General features: G+C 40.9%; 2 long non-coding RNA genes across 4 annotated transcripts; one reads left to right on the top strand and one right to left on the bottom strand.

The window, feature by feature from the left end:
• Positions 1 to 400: 400 nt before the first annotated feature.
• Positions 401 to 3,223, top strand: LOC128436913 (uncharacterized). 2 transcript variants are annotated; one of them, XR_008338125.1, is made up of 6 exons: positions 401 to 516; positions 925 to 1,107; positions 1,727 to 1,813; positions 1,941 to 2,005; positions 2,574 to 2,721; positions 2,943 to 3,223. It is a non-coding gene; the product is annotated as an uncharacterized LOC128436913 (long non-coding RNA). The 2 variants fall into 2 exon arrangements; XR_008338126.1 differs by lacking the exon at positions 1,941 to 2,005.
• Positions 3,224 to 4,672: 1,449 nt separating this feature from the next.
• LOC128436877 (uncharacterized) lies at positions 4,673 to 7,438 on the bottom strand. Of its 2 annotated transcripts, XR_008338116.1 has the most exons (5): positions 7,319 to 7,438; positions 6,728 to 6,910; positions 5,830 to 6,108; positions 5,114 to 5,261; positions 4,673 to 4,885 (listed from the first exon to the last, which is right to left on the bottom strand). It is a non-coding gene; the product is annotated as an uncharacterized LOC128436877 (long non-coding RNA). The 2 variants fall into 2 exon arrangements; XR_008338115.1 differs by lacking the exons at positions 4,673 to 4,885; positions 5,114 to 5,261 and having other exon boundaries at positions 5,283 to 6,108.
• Between the last annotated feature and the right edge of the window lie 1,386 nt (positions 7,439 to 8,824).

The raw sequence follows: 8,824 nt of genomic DNA, 5'->3' as shown, positions 1-8,824 counted from the left end.
AACTTAGTTTGGGCATAAAAATACATTCTGACACCATTTCTAGCGAGAAATGTGGTCTTTGCTTCCACAGTCTTCAGCCAGTTCGTGCTTATGATAAATATTTTAATAGTTATCACGCATGTTTTTATCGTTGCTATGATGGTTGCCATGGCACCACGGGCGCAGCTTGGTGTTTAAATCACAGTCCCTGCGTGGTGTCCTTCAGTGATCGTGAATGTTATTCATGTTATATAATAGTAATATTTGAGGCTAGATTACATCTCTAATGAGAAGGATCATGCGAGTCTGTTTATACCGAGGCCGGCCCGAGTGCGCGACCGGCCCGAGTCCGCGAGCCGAGCGGTCCGAGCGGCGCGAGCCGAGCGGCCCGAGTGCGCGAGCGGCCCGAGTGCGCGAGCGGACATGACGTGTGGCTGTCGTAAAAACCCTATTTGTAAACAACCAGCCCTTTAACTCGGGGCTGCGTCATAAACACGGCGCGCTTGGAAGACCACGATGTCATCTTCCTTCTGTCAGGTAAGTAGTTTATTGTTTTTAAAGATCGTTACGATCTAGGTTTACAGTCCGAGTGCGGAGAGAGTCCGTCAATCCACACTATGGACGCTGTTCATCAGCTAATACGCCATTGTTAGCCACATGCTTCAGCCCACGGTAGCCTGTGCTACCTGGGAGGTGAATACATGGTTGTTGAAAGCAGTTCAAGACTCTTAGCTCATCATTGAGGGACGCTACAATATAAATATAAACATGAATTTGATTTATGAATGCTTTAGATTAATAAGGAGTGTATTTGTCTACCATTACTCCACAATATCAGGTCAATTTGGTTTAATGTATAGTATGCACTATGACAATAATGTTTCCATGTTATGGAGTTGCGATTCATTTTATAAAACAATTGCTATGTTCTGTTTTTTAATCAAGGAGGATCCAAGTGAAGCTACAGGAGTTTCATTAACGTCAACAACTTGGACCAAACAGTTTGTTTTGCTTGATGAAGAGCAGGAAGGGCAGCCTGGAGAGAAAGAGAAGCCGGGTTGAGCCCACTACCATCATCCATGTACCACGAGGAAGATGAGGGAGAGAAATGATCCTACCATTAAAGAGGTACTTTTAAGTTACATACCAGAAAAAACATTTTATATAATTTGCCAAATATACATTTTTATTAAATCCCCAAAGTACACTTGCTGAAATACAAGTTAATATCACACTGAAAGAATTTTGATCAATCATGCTTCCCTGCTGTGATTGTTTAACTAGGAAAACAACTTTTTCCACAGGAAGGCAAGTAAATTTAAGGAATACATGTGCAAAGTTTTCCTCTGTTATGTATAATGATGACCCCCATCAAACATAATGTTAGCAATATTTACACCTTTTAATTTATACTGTTTATTTCTGTCTACATGTGTGAATTTGCCTTCATTAGTTTCAGAAAAGAGCGATGATGTATCGGTCAGTGGGCGGCAGCACGAGACTCCGCAAACTAGTCTGTAAGCAAAGCAGACGAAGGCATCGAGGTTGCGGCCTGCCATCATTGTTATTTTGCTTAAGGGACTGAATATGTTTCATGTAGAAATATTAGCATTTCCCTTATATCTACCAAAACTGCTTGTTTCACAGACTGCAGTTTTGTTTTGATCCGATGTGGTGTGCAAATACAACCGTATCTGCAATGGGTTGTGGGGCATTAACATTTGTAACTCTAATTTTGTTTTGACAGACTGTGAAAAGAACGTTGAGAACATCACCACTCTACAGGAAGACACAGTCCAGTAATGGGTGTCAGAAGTTCAGTAGTGAACGACAGGTACTGTGGAAAAATATGTGTCATTGTTGTACAATGTCCTTTGACTCTGTTTAAACAAGGTTAACACAAAAAGGTTTGATTGTAAACTGATATCGGTATGGATTCATGTTATTCTCCTCGTCAAAAGAAACAAACAATCCAAATTACCTGCAGAAAGCCCTTGATGGACGCTTCAGCTGCATCGTCAGACTGGTGAGACAGCAAGATGCCAACTTTAATGCCAATTTATTTGTGTAACATTCTGTGACCAAATGTATAGATAACTTTTTGTAGATTGTAAAAATAGATAACCCATTTATTACAAAAAAACTACACTAGAATTATCGCACTGCGTTGTATGACTCCGCTAACCAGAGCAGTGTCCGTCTACATATTTCTACATATTTTCTCTCATATAAATGACACTGTATCTCTTGACAACTGAAACAATAAGATGAGGTCAGTGTGGCCTTGACCTTTTTACTTTAAGACAAATACAAAGTTAGACAATCCGAAAACATGCAGTTATGCCTCCGGCGACTCGCTATTGCAGAGGCATTAAAACCGTAGTGTAGTAGATTGGATTTTATTGGTGTTACATTGGACATCTTGTATGGGTACACCAAAAAATATATTTGGTTTCACATTCTAGATGGCAATAAGCAGAGTCATCAACTCAGGAAAAATATTTCTGTAGAAAAGAAAGCCTTGTATGTGTGTATGTATACATACACACAAACGCACAATTGAGACGTTTTTGTCTTTTATCATATATTCTCAGGCAGTACTGATGCATTTACTGAGAGGGGACGTGAGGGCCTACTCTGCGTGCTCAGAGTTCAAGCCCAGCAGGCTGCAGCGGGCCTGACATATTCTGGAACAGCAGCACAGTCTTTGGATGACTCCTCTGAAGATGAAAACATGGCGAGGTACTTCTCCACTGATGAAGAACTGTGAGGGCTGTGATTAGCTACACTCTCTTGCTACAATGCAACTCCCTGGCAGCCTTAGGAAGGCATTAGCTTGCTGTGTGGTAGCTGTTAGCTTCAGCATTTTTAGTTTTTAGTGGCCTGTCTGACGTTTATGTTAAAAAAAAATCAGAGGGAACCATCTTCATAATTTAACACTATGGTTTGTTTGTGTCCTTCAGTTCTTCTCAAGAGAAGCAGTACAGGTGTGCCTCAGCTCCACGGTCCCTCCTGCAGCCTCCGCTCCTGATGCTAACCTCATGTCTCCATCACACCAAGCAGCAGACCTGGATTGACAGACCTTTCTCCAGAGCTGCCCCCTCCCTCTGAAACCCCCCTCTCCAAAACACTATTTGTGTAGTTTTTAAAGTATTTTTTGCATGAGAATTGTTGATCATAACATTTCCAGCAGATGCCTTAATATAATGTTTGTGCACAATAAATGACATTGATCATAACATAATGGTATTTCCTTGCACTTCTACACCATGATATTGTCAGATAAGATGCTGATTACATTAAAGCAGTGAATGCTCTGCTTTAAGCAACATAAACACACAATGATTCAATGGATCTGAAGTAGAATGGGCACATTACATTCTGTAGAGAATGCCTCAGTTATGGAAGTCAGAAAATAACTTTCTTTATCTGAGGTTCCAGCCATTTATAGTCACAGCAAAGCACACAGGTCTGGTTGTCTAAGTGGCGCCCATATCATTGTTTAAGATGTGTAACATCAAGTTTGTGTTTCAGTGCAAAATTAGTCATTAGTCAAGAGTTCACCATCTTGTTTACACTAAAATTAGGTGACCCAGATGTTTCACAATGCAATCTGATAAGGTCCTATGAGAAACATTCTTAACATTAAAGAAATCAACACAGAGGATAGCAATATCTGTTTGACTTTAATCTGTAGCTGATAATCAGCGGCCTGACTTATTCAAACACATTAATACTACAATGAATAAGGCAGGGGTTTTCCATCAGAAATAATTTCTGGGACATTAATTTAAAAGATCTCCAGTATAAGCAAATGTATTCTAAAATTGGTTTATATCCAAGTGTGAGGCTGTCCTGGCACATGGAAATAAGATATATATATATTGTTTGTATTAGCTTTCCCTCAGTTTAGTACTTGCACTTCTTGAAAAGCTCTATATAAATAAGATGTATTAATGTTTATACATTGCCCTCTAGTATATGTTTTCCTAAAAGTCACTGTAGATACAGAAATAACAGTATGGTTCAGGTGACAGTAAGTGGAAGCTGAAGGTAATTTCCATGTGCTCAAGAGAACATAACGTGACGATATAGTTGATTTCTGATAGAAGGCCCTGCCTCATTCATTGTAGTATTAATGTGTTTGAATAAGTCAGGCTGCCCATTACCAGCTACTGATTAAAGTCAAACAGATATTGCTATCCTCTGTGTTGATTTCTTTAATGTTAAGAATGTTTCTCATAAGACCTTATCAGATTGCATTGTGAAACATCTGGGTCACCTAATTTTAGTGTAAACAAGATGGTGAACTCTTGACTAATGACTAATTTTGCACTGAAACACAAACTTGATGTTACACATCTTAAACAATGATATGGGCGCCACTTAGACAACCAGACCTGTGTGCTTTGCTGTGACTATAAATGGCTGGAACCTCAGATAAAGAAAGTTATTTTCTGACTTCCATAACTGAGGCATTCTCTACAGAATGTAATGTGCCCATTCTACTTCAGATCCATTGAATCATTGTGTGTTTATGTTGCTTAAAGCAGAGCATTCACTGCTTTAATGTAATCAGCATCTTATCTGACAATATCATGGTGTAGAAGTGCAAGGAAATACCATTATGTTATGATCAATGTCATTTATTGTGCACAAACATTATATTAAGGCATCTGCTGGAAATGTTATGATCAACAATTCTCATGCAAAAAATACTTTAAAAACTACACAAATAGTGTTTTGGAGAGGGGGGTTTCAGAGGGAGGGGGCAGCTCTGGAGAAAGGTCTGTCAATCCAGGTCTGCTGCTTGGTGTGATGGAGACATGAGGTTAGCATCAGGAGCGGAGGCTGCAGGAGGGACCGTGGAGCTGAGGCACACCTGTACTGCTTCTCTTGAGAAGAACTGAAGGACACAAACAAACCAGTGTTAAATTATGAAGATGGTTCCCTCTGATTTTTTTTTAACATAAAAGTCAGACAGGCCACTAAAAACTAAAAATGCTGAAGCTAACAGCTACCACACAGCAAGCTAATGCCTTCCTAAGGCTGCCAGGGAGTAGCATGAGTAGCATTGTAGCAAGAGAGTGTAGCTAATCACAGCCCTCACAGTTCTTCATCAGTGGAGAAGTACCTCGCCATGTTTTCATCTTCAGAGGAGTCATCCAAAGACTGTGCTGCTGTTCCAGAATATGTCAGGCCCGCTGCAGCCTGCTGGGCTTGAACTCTGAGCACGCAGAGTAGGCCCTCACGTCCCCTCTCAGTAAATGCATCAGTACTGCCTGAGAATATATGATAAAAGACAAAAACGTCTCAATTGTGCGTTTGTGTGTATGTATACATACACACATACAAGGCTTTCTTTTCTACAGAAATATTTTTCCTGAGTTGATGACTCTGCTTATTGCCATCTAGAATGTGAAACCAAATATATTTTTTGGTGTACCCATACAAGATGTCCAATGTAACACCAATAAAATCCAATCTACTACACTACGGTTTTAATGCCTCTGCAATAGCGAGTCGCCGGAGGCATAACTGCATGTTTTCGGATTGTCTAACTTTGTATTTGTCTTAAAGTAAAAAGGTCAAGGCCACACTGACCTCATCTTATGGTTTCAGTTGTCAAGAGATACAGTGTCATTTATATGAGAGAAAATATGTAGAAATATGTAGACGGACACTGCTCTGGTTAGCGGAGTCATACAACGCAGTGCGATAATTCTAGTGTAGTTTTTTTGTAATAAATGGGTTATCTATTTTTACAATCTACAAAAAGTTATCTATACATTTGGTCACAGAATGTTACACAAATAAATTGGCATTAAAGTTGGCATCTTGCTGTCTCACCAGTCTGACGATGCAGCTGAAGCGTCCATCAAGGGCTTTCTGCAGGTAATTTGGATTGTTTGTTTCTTTTGACGAGGAGAATAACATGAATTCATACCGATATCAGTTTACAATCAAACCTTTTTGTGTTAACCTTGTTTAAACAGAGTCAAAGGACATTGTACAACAATGACACATATTTTTCCACAGTACCTGTCGTTCACTACTGAACTTCTGACACCCATTACTGGACTGTGTCTTCCTGTAGAGTGGTGATGTTCTCAACGTTCTTTTCACAGTCTGTCAAAACAAAATTAGAGTTACAAATGTTAATGCCCCACAACCCATTGCAGATACGGTTGTATTTGCACACCACATCGGATCAAAACAAAACTGCAGTCTGTGAAACAAGCAGTTTTGGTAGATATAAGGGAAATGCTAATATTTCTACATGAAACATATTCAGTCCCTTAAGCAAAATAACAATGATGGCAGGCCGCAACCTCGATGCCTTCGTCTGCTTTGCTTACAGACTAGTTTGCGGAGTCTCGTGCTGCCACCCACTGACCGATACATCATCGCTCTTTTCTGAAACTAATGAAGGCAAATTCACACATGTAGACAGAAGTAAACAGTGTAAATTAAAAGGTGTAAATATTGCTAACATTATGTTTGATGGGGGTCATCATTATACATAACAGAGGAAAACTTTGCACATGTATTCCTTAAATTTACTTGCCTTCCTGTGGAAAATGTTGTTTTCCTAGTTAAACAATCACAGCAGGGAAGCATGATTGATCAAAATTCTTTCAGTGTGATATTAACTTGTATTTCAGCAAGTGTACTTTGGGGATTTAATAAAAATTTATATTTGGCAAATTATATAAAATGTTTTTTCTGGTATGTAACTTAAAAGTACCTCTTTAATGGTAGGATCATTTCTCTCCCTCATCTTCCTCGTGGTACGTGGATGATGGTAGTGGGCTCAACCCGGCTTCTCTTTCTCTCCAGGCTGCCCTTCCTGCTCTTCATCAAGCAAAACAAACTGTTTGGTCCAAGTTGTTGACGTTAATGAAACTCCTGTAGCTTCACTTGGATCCTCCTTGATTAAAAAACAGAACATAGCAATTGTTTTATAAAATGAATCGCAACTCCATAACATGGAAACATTATTGTCATAGTGCATACTATACATTAAACCAAATTGACCTGATATTGTGGAGTAATGGTAGACAAATACACTCCTTATTAATCTAAAGCATTCATAAATCAAATTCATGTTTATATTTATATTGTAGCGTCCCTCAATGATGAGCTAAGAGTCTTGAACTGCTTTCAACAACCATGTATTCACCTCCCAGGTAGCACAGGCTACCGTGGGCTGAAGCATGTGGCTAACAATGGCGTATTAGCTGATGAACAGCGTCCATAGTGTGGATTGACGGACTCTCTCCGCACTCGGACTGTAAACCTAGATCGTAACGATCTTTAAAAACAATAAACTACTTACCTGACAGAAGGAAGATGACATCGTGGTCTTCCAAGCGCGCCGTGTTTATGACGCAGCCCCGAGTTAAAGGGCTGGTTGTTTACAAATAGGGTTTTTACGACAGCCACACGTCATGTCCGCTCGCGCCGCTCGGGCCGCGAGCGGCCGCTCGGCTCGCGGACTCGGGCCGGTCGCGCACTCGGGCCGGCCTCGGTATAAACAGACTCGCATGATCCTTCTCATTAGAGATGTAATCTAGCCTCAAATATTACTATTATATAACATGAATAACATTCACGATCACTGAAGGACACCACGCAGGGACTGTGATTTAAACACCAAGCTGCGCCCGTGGTGCCATGGCAACCATCATAGCAACGATAAAAACATGCGTGATAACTATTAAAATATTTATCATAAGCACGAACTGGCTGAAGACTGTGGAAGCAAAGACCACATTTCTCGCTAGAAATGGTGTCAGAATGTATTTTTGTGCCCAAACTAAGTTACAAAATTATATTTTTATCTGAAAAAACAAGGAATCTCCGCCATGTTTTCCTCTCCACAGACGGGAGCTTGAGAGTCACGTGACGTGAGAACACGCCAATGCAAAACAATGGGAGGACTAAATGTTACCATCTCACAATCTGAGAGGCCAGATTGTGAGATGGTAACGTCGGTCCAAGTGGACCAACGTTACCATTGAACATTTTCTGATGAGACTGGGTTGTTCACAAATGCACACGTTGGTTATTTTCTGCTGAATCCTGACGAAACTGCAGCGTCTTTCACACACGGAACCAAAACCCAGAGGCTCCGGACACAGTGTTGTCTTTGTGCAGCTCACGCAATTATGAAATTTATGTAATTTGAAAAAGAAAAAAAAAAAAGACCCACTCTGGTTTCAGGGCTGGCCGACGTCTCCGACATGGTTTACACCAGCTCGTCCAAGAGCAGCACGCCGGTTATGCAAAGCCACCTCAAGCCTGCAGCGAGTCAGCCGACTGTCTGCCTCGTCGGCCCTTTCCACGCCACAACCAACAAACATTTGTTTTGTCCGCAGTTTGTTACGCGTCCAGTCGCCTGTCGGAGCTTGTCCCCGGTAAGTGTTTAACGTCTGAATCACACGGAGCCGCTTGAGGCCGCGGCCGCAGCGTAACAGTCTAAACAGCAGGTCTGTGGGACGCCAGCAGGGGATGGAGCCGACTCGTGGCTTCAGGTTTGGACGACAGCAAGAGAGAAACCATCATGTCTTCACCACGAGAGAAGAAAACACAGTCCTCTCTTTATTTAGCTGTTTACTGGTTGGCTGCTTTCCCCCAAAACCAGTGTTGTTGTTTTGACGTAAATCCCATTTTACTTTTTGCAGAAAGGAAACAAAGCAGTTTTATGTAGACATTTTACAATCGGACAAGTTGATGTTGGCGAATGCATCCGGACGTTAAAGACACCTGAGCATGTGACTCTGGATGAAGCCAATGAGATGCAGTTGAAAGCTCTGCATGAAGGCCAATGGGTTTATGGTCA

Source organism: Pleuronectes platessa, chromosome 3, assembly GCF_947347685.1.
Source record: "Pleuronectes platessa chromosome 3, fPlePla1.1, whole genome shotgun sequence".
Classification (NCBI taxonomy): Eukaryota; Metazoa; Chordata; class Actinopteri; order Pleuronectiformes; family Pleuronectidae; genus Pleuronectes; species Pleuronectes platessa.
This window is presented reverse-complemented; position numbering and strand designations above follow the sequence as displayed.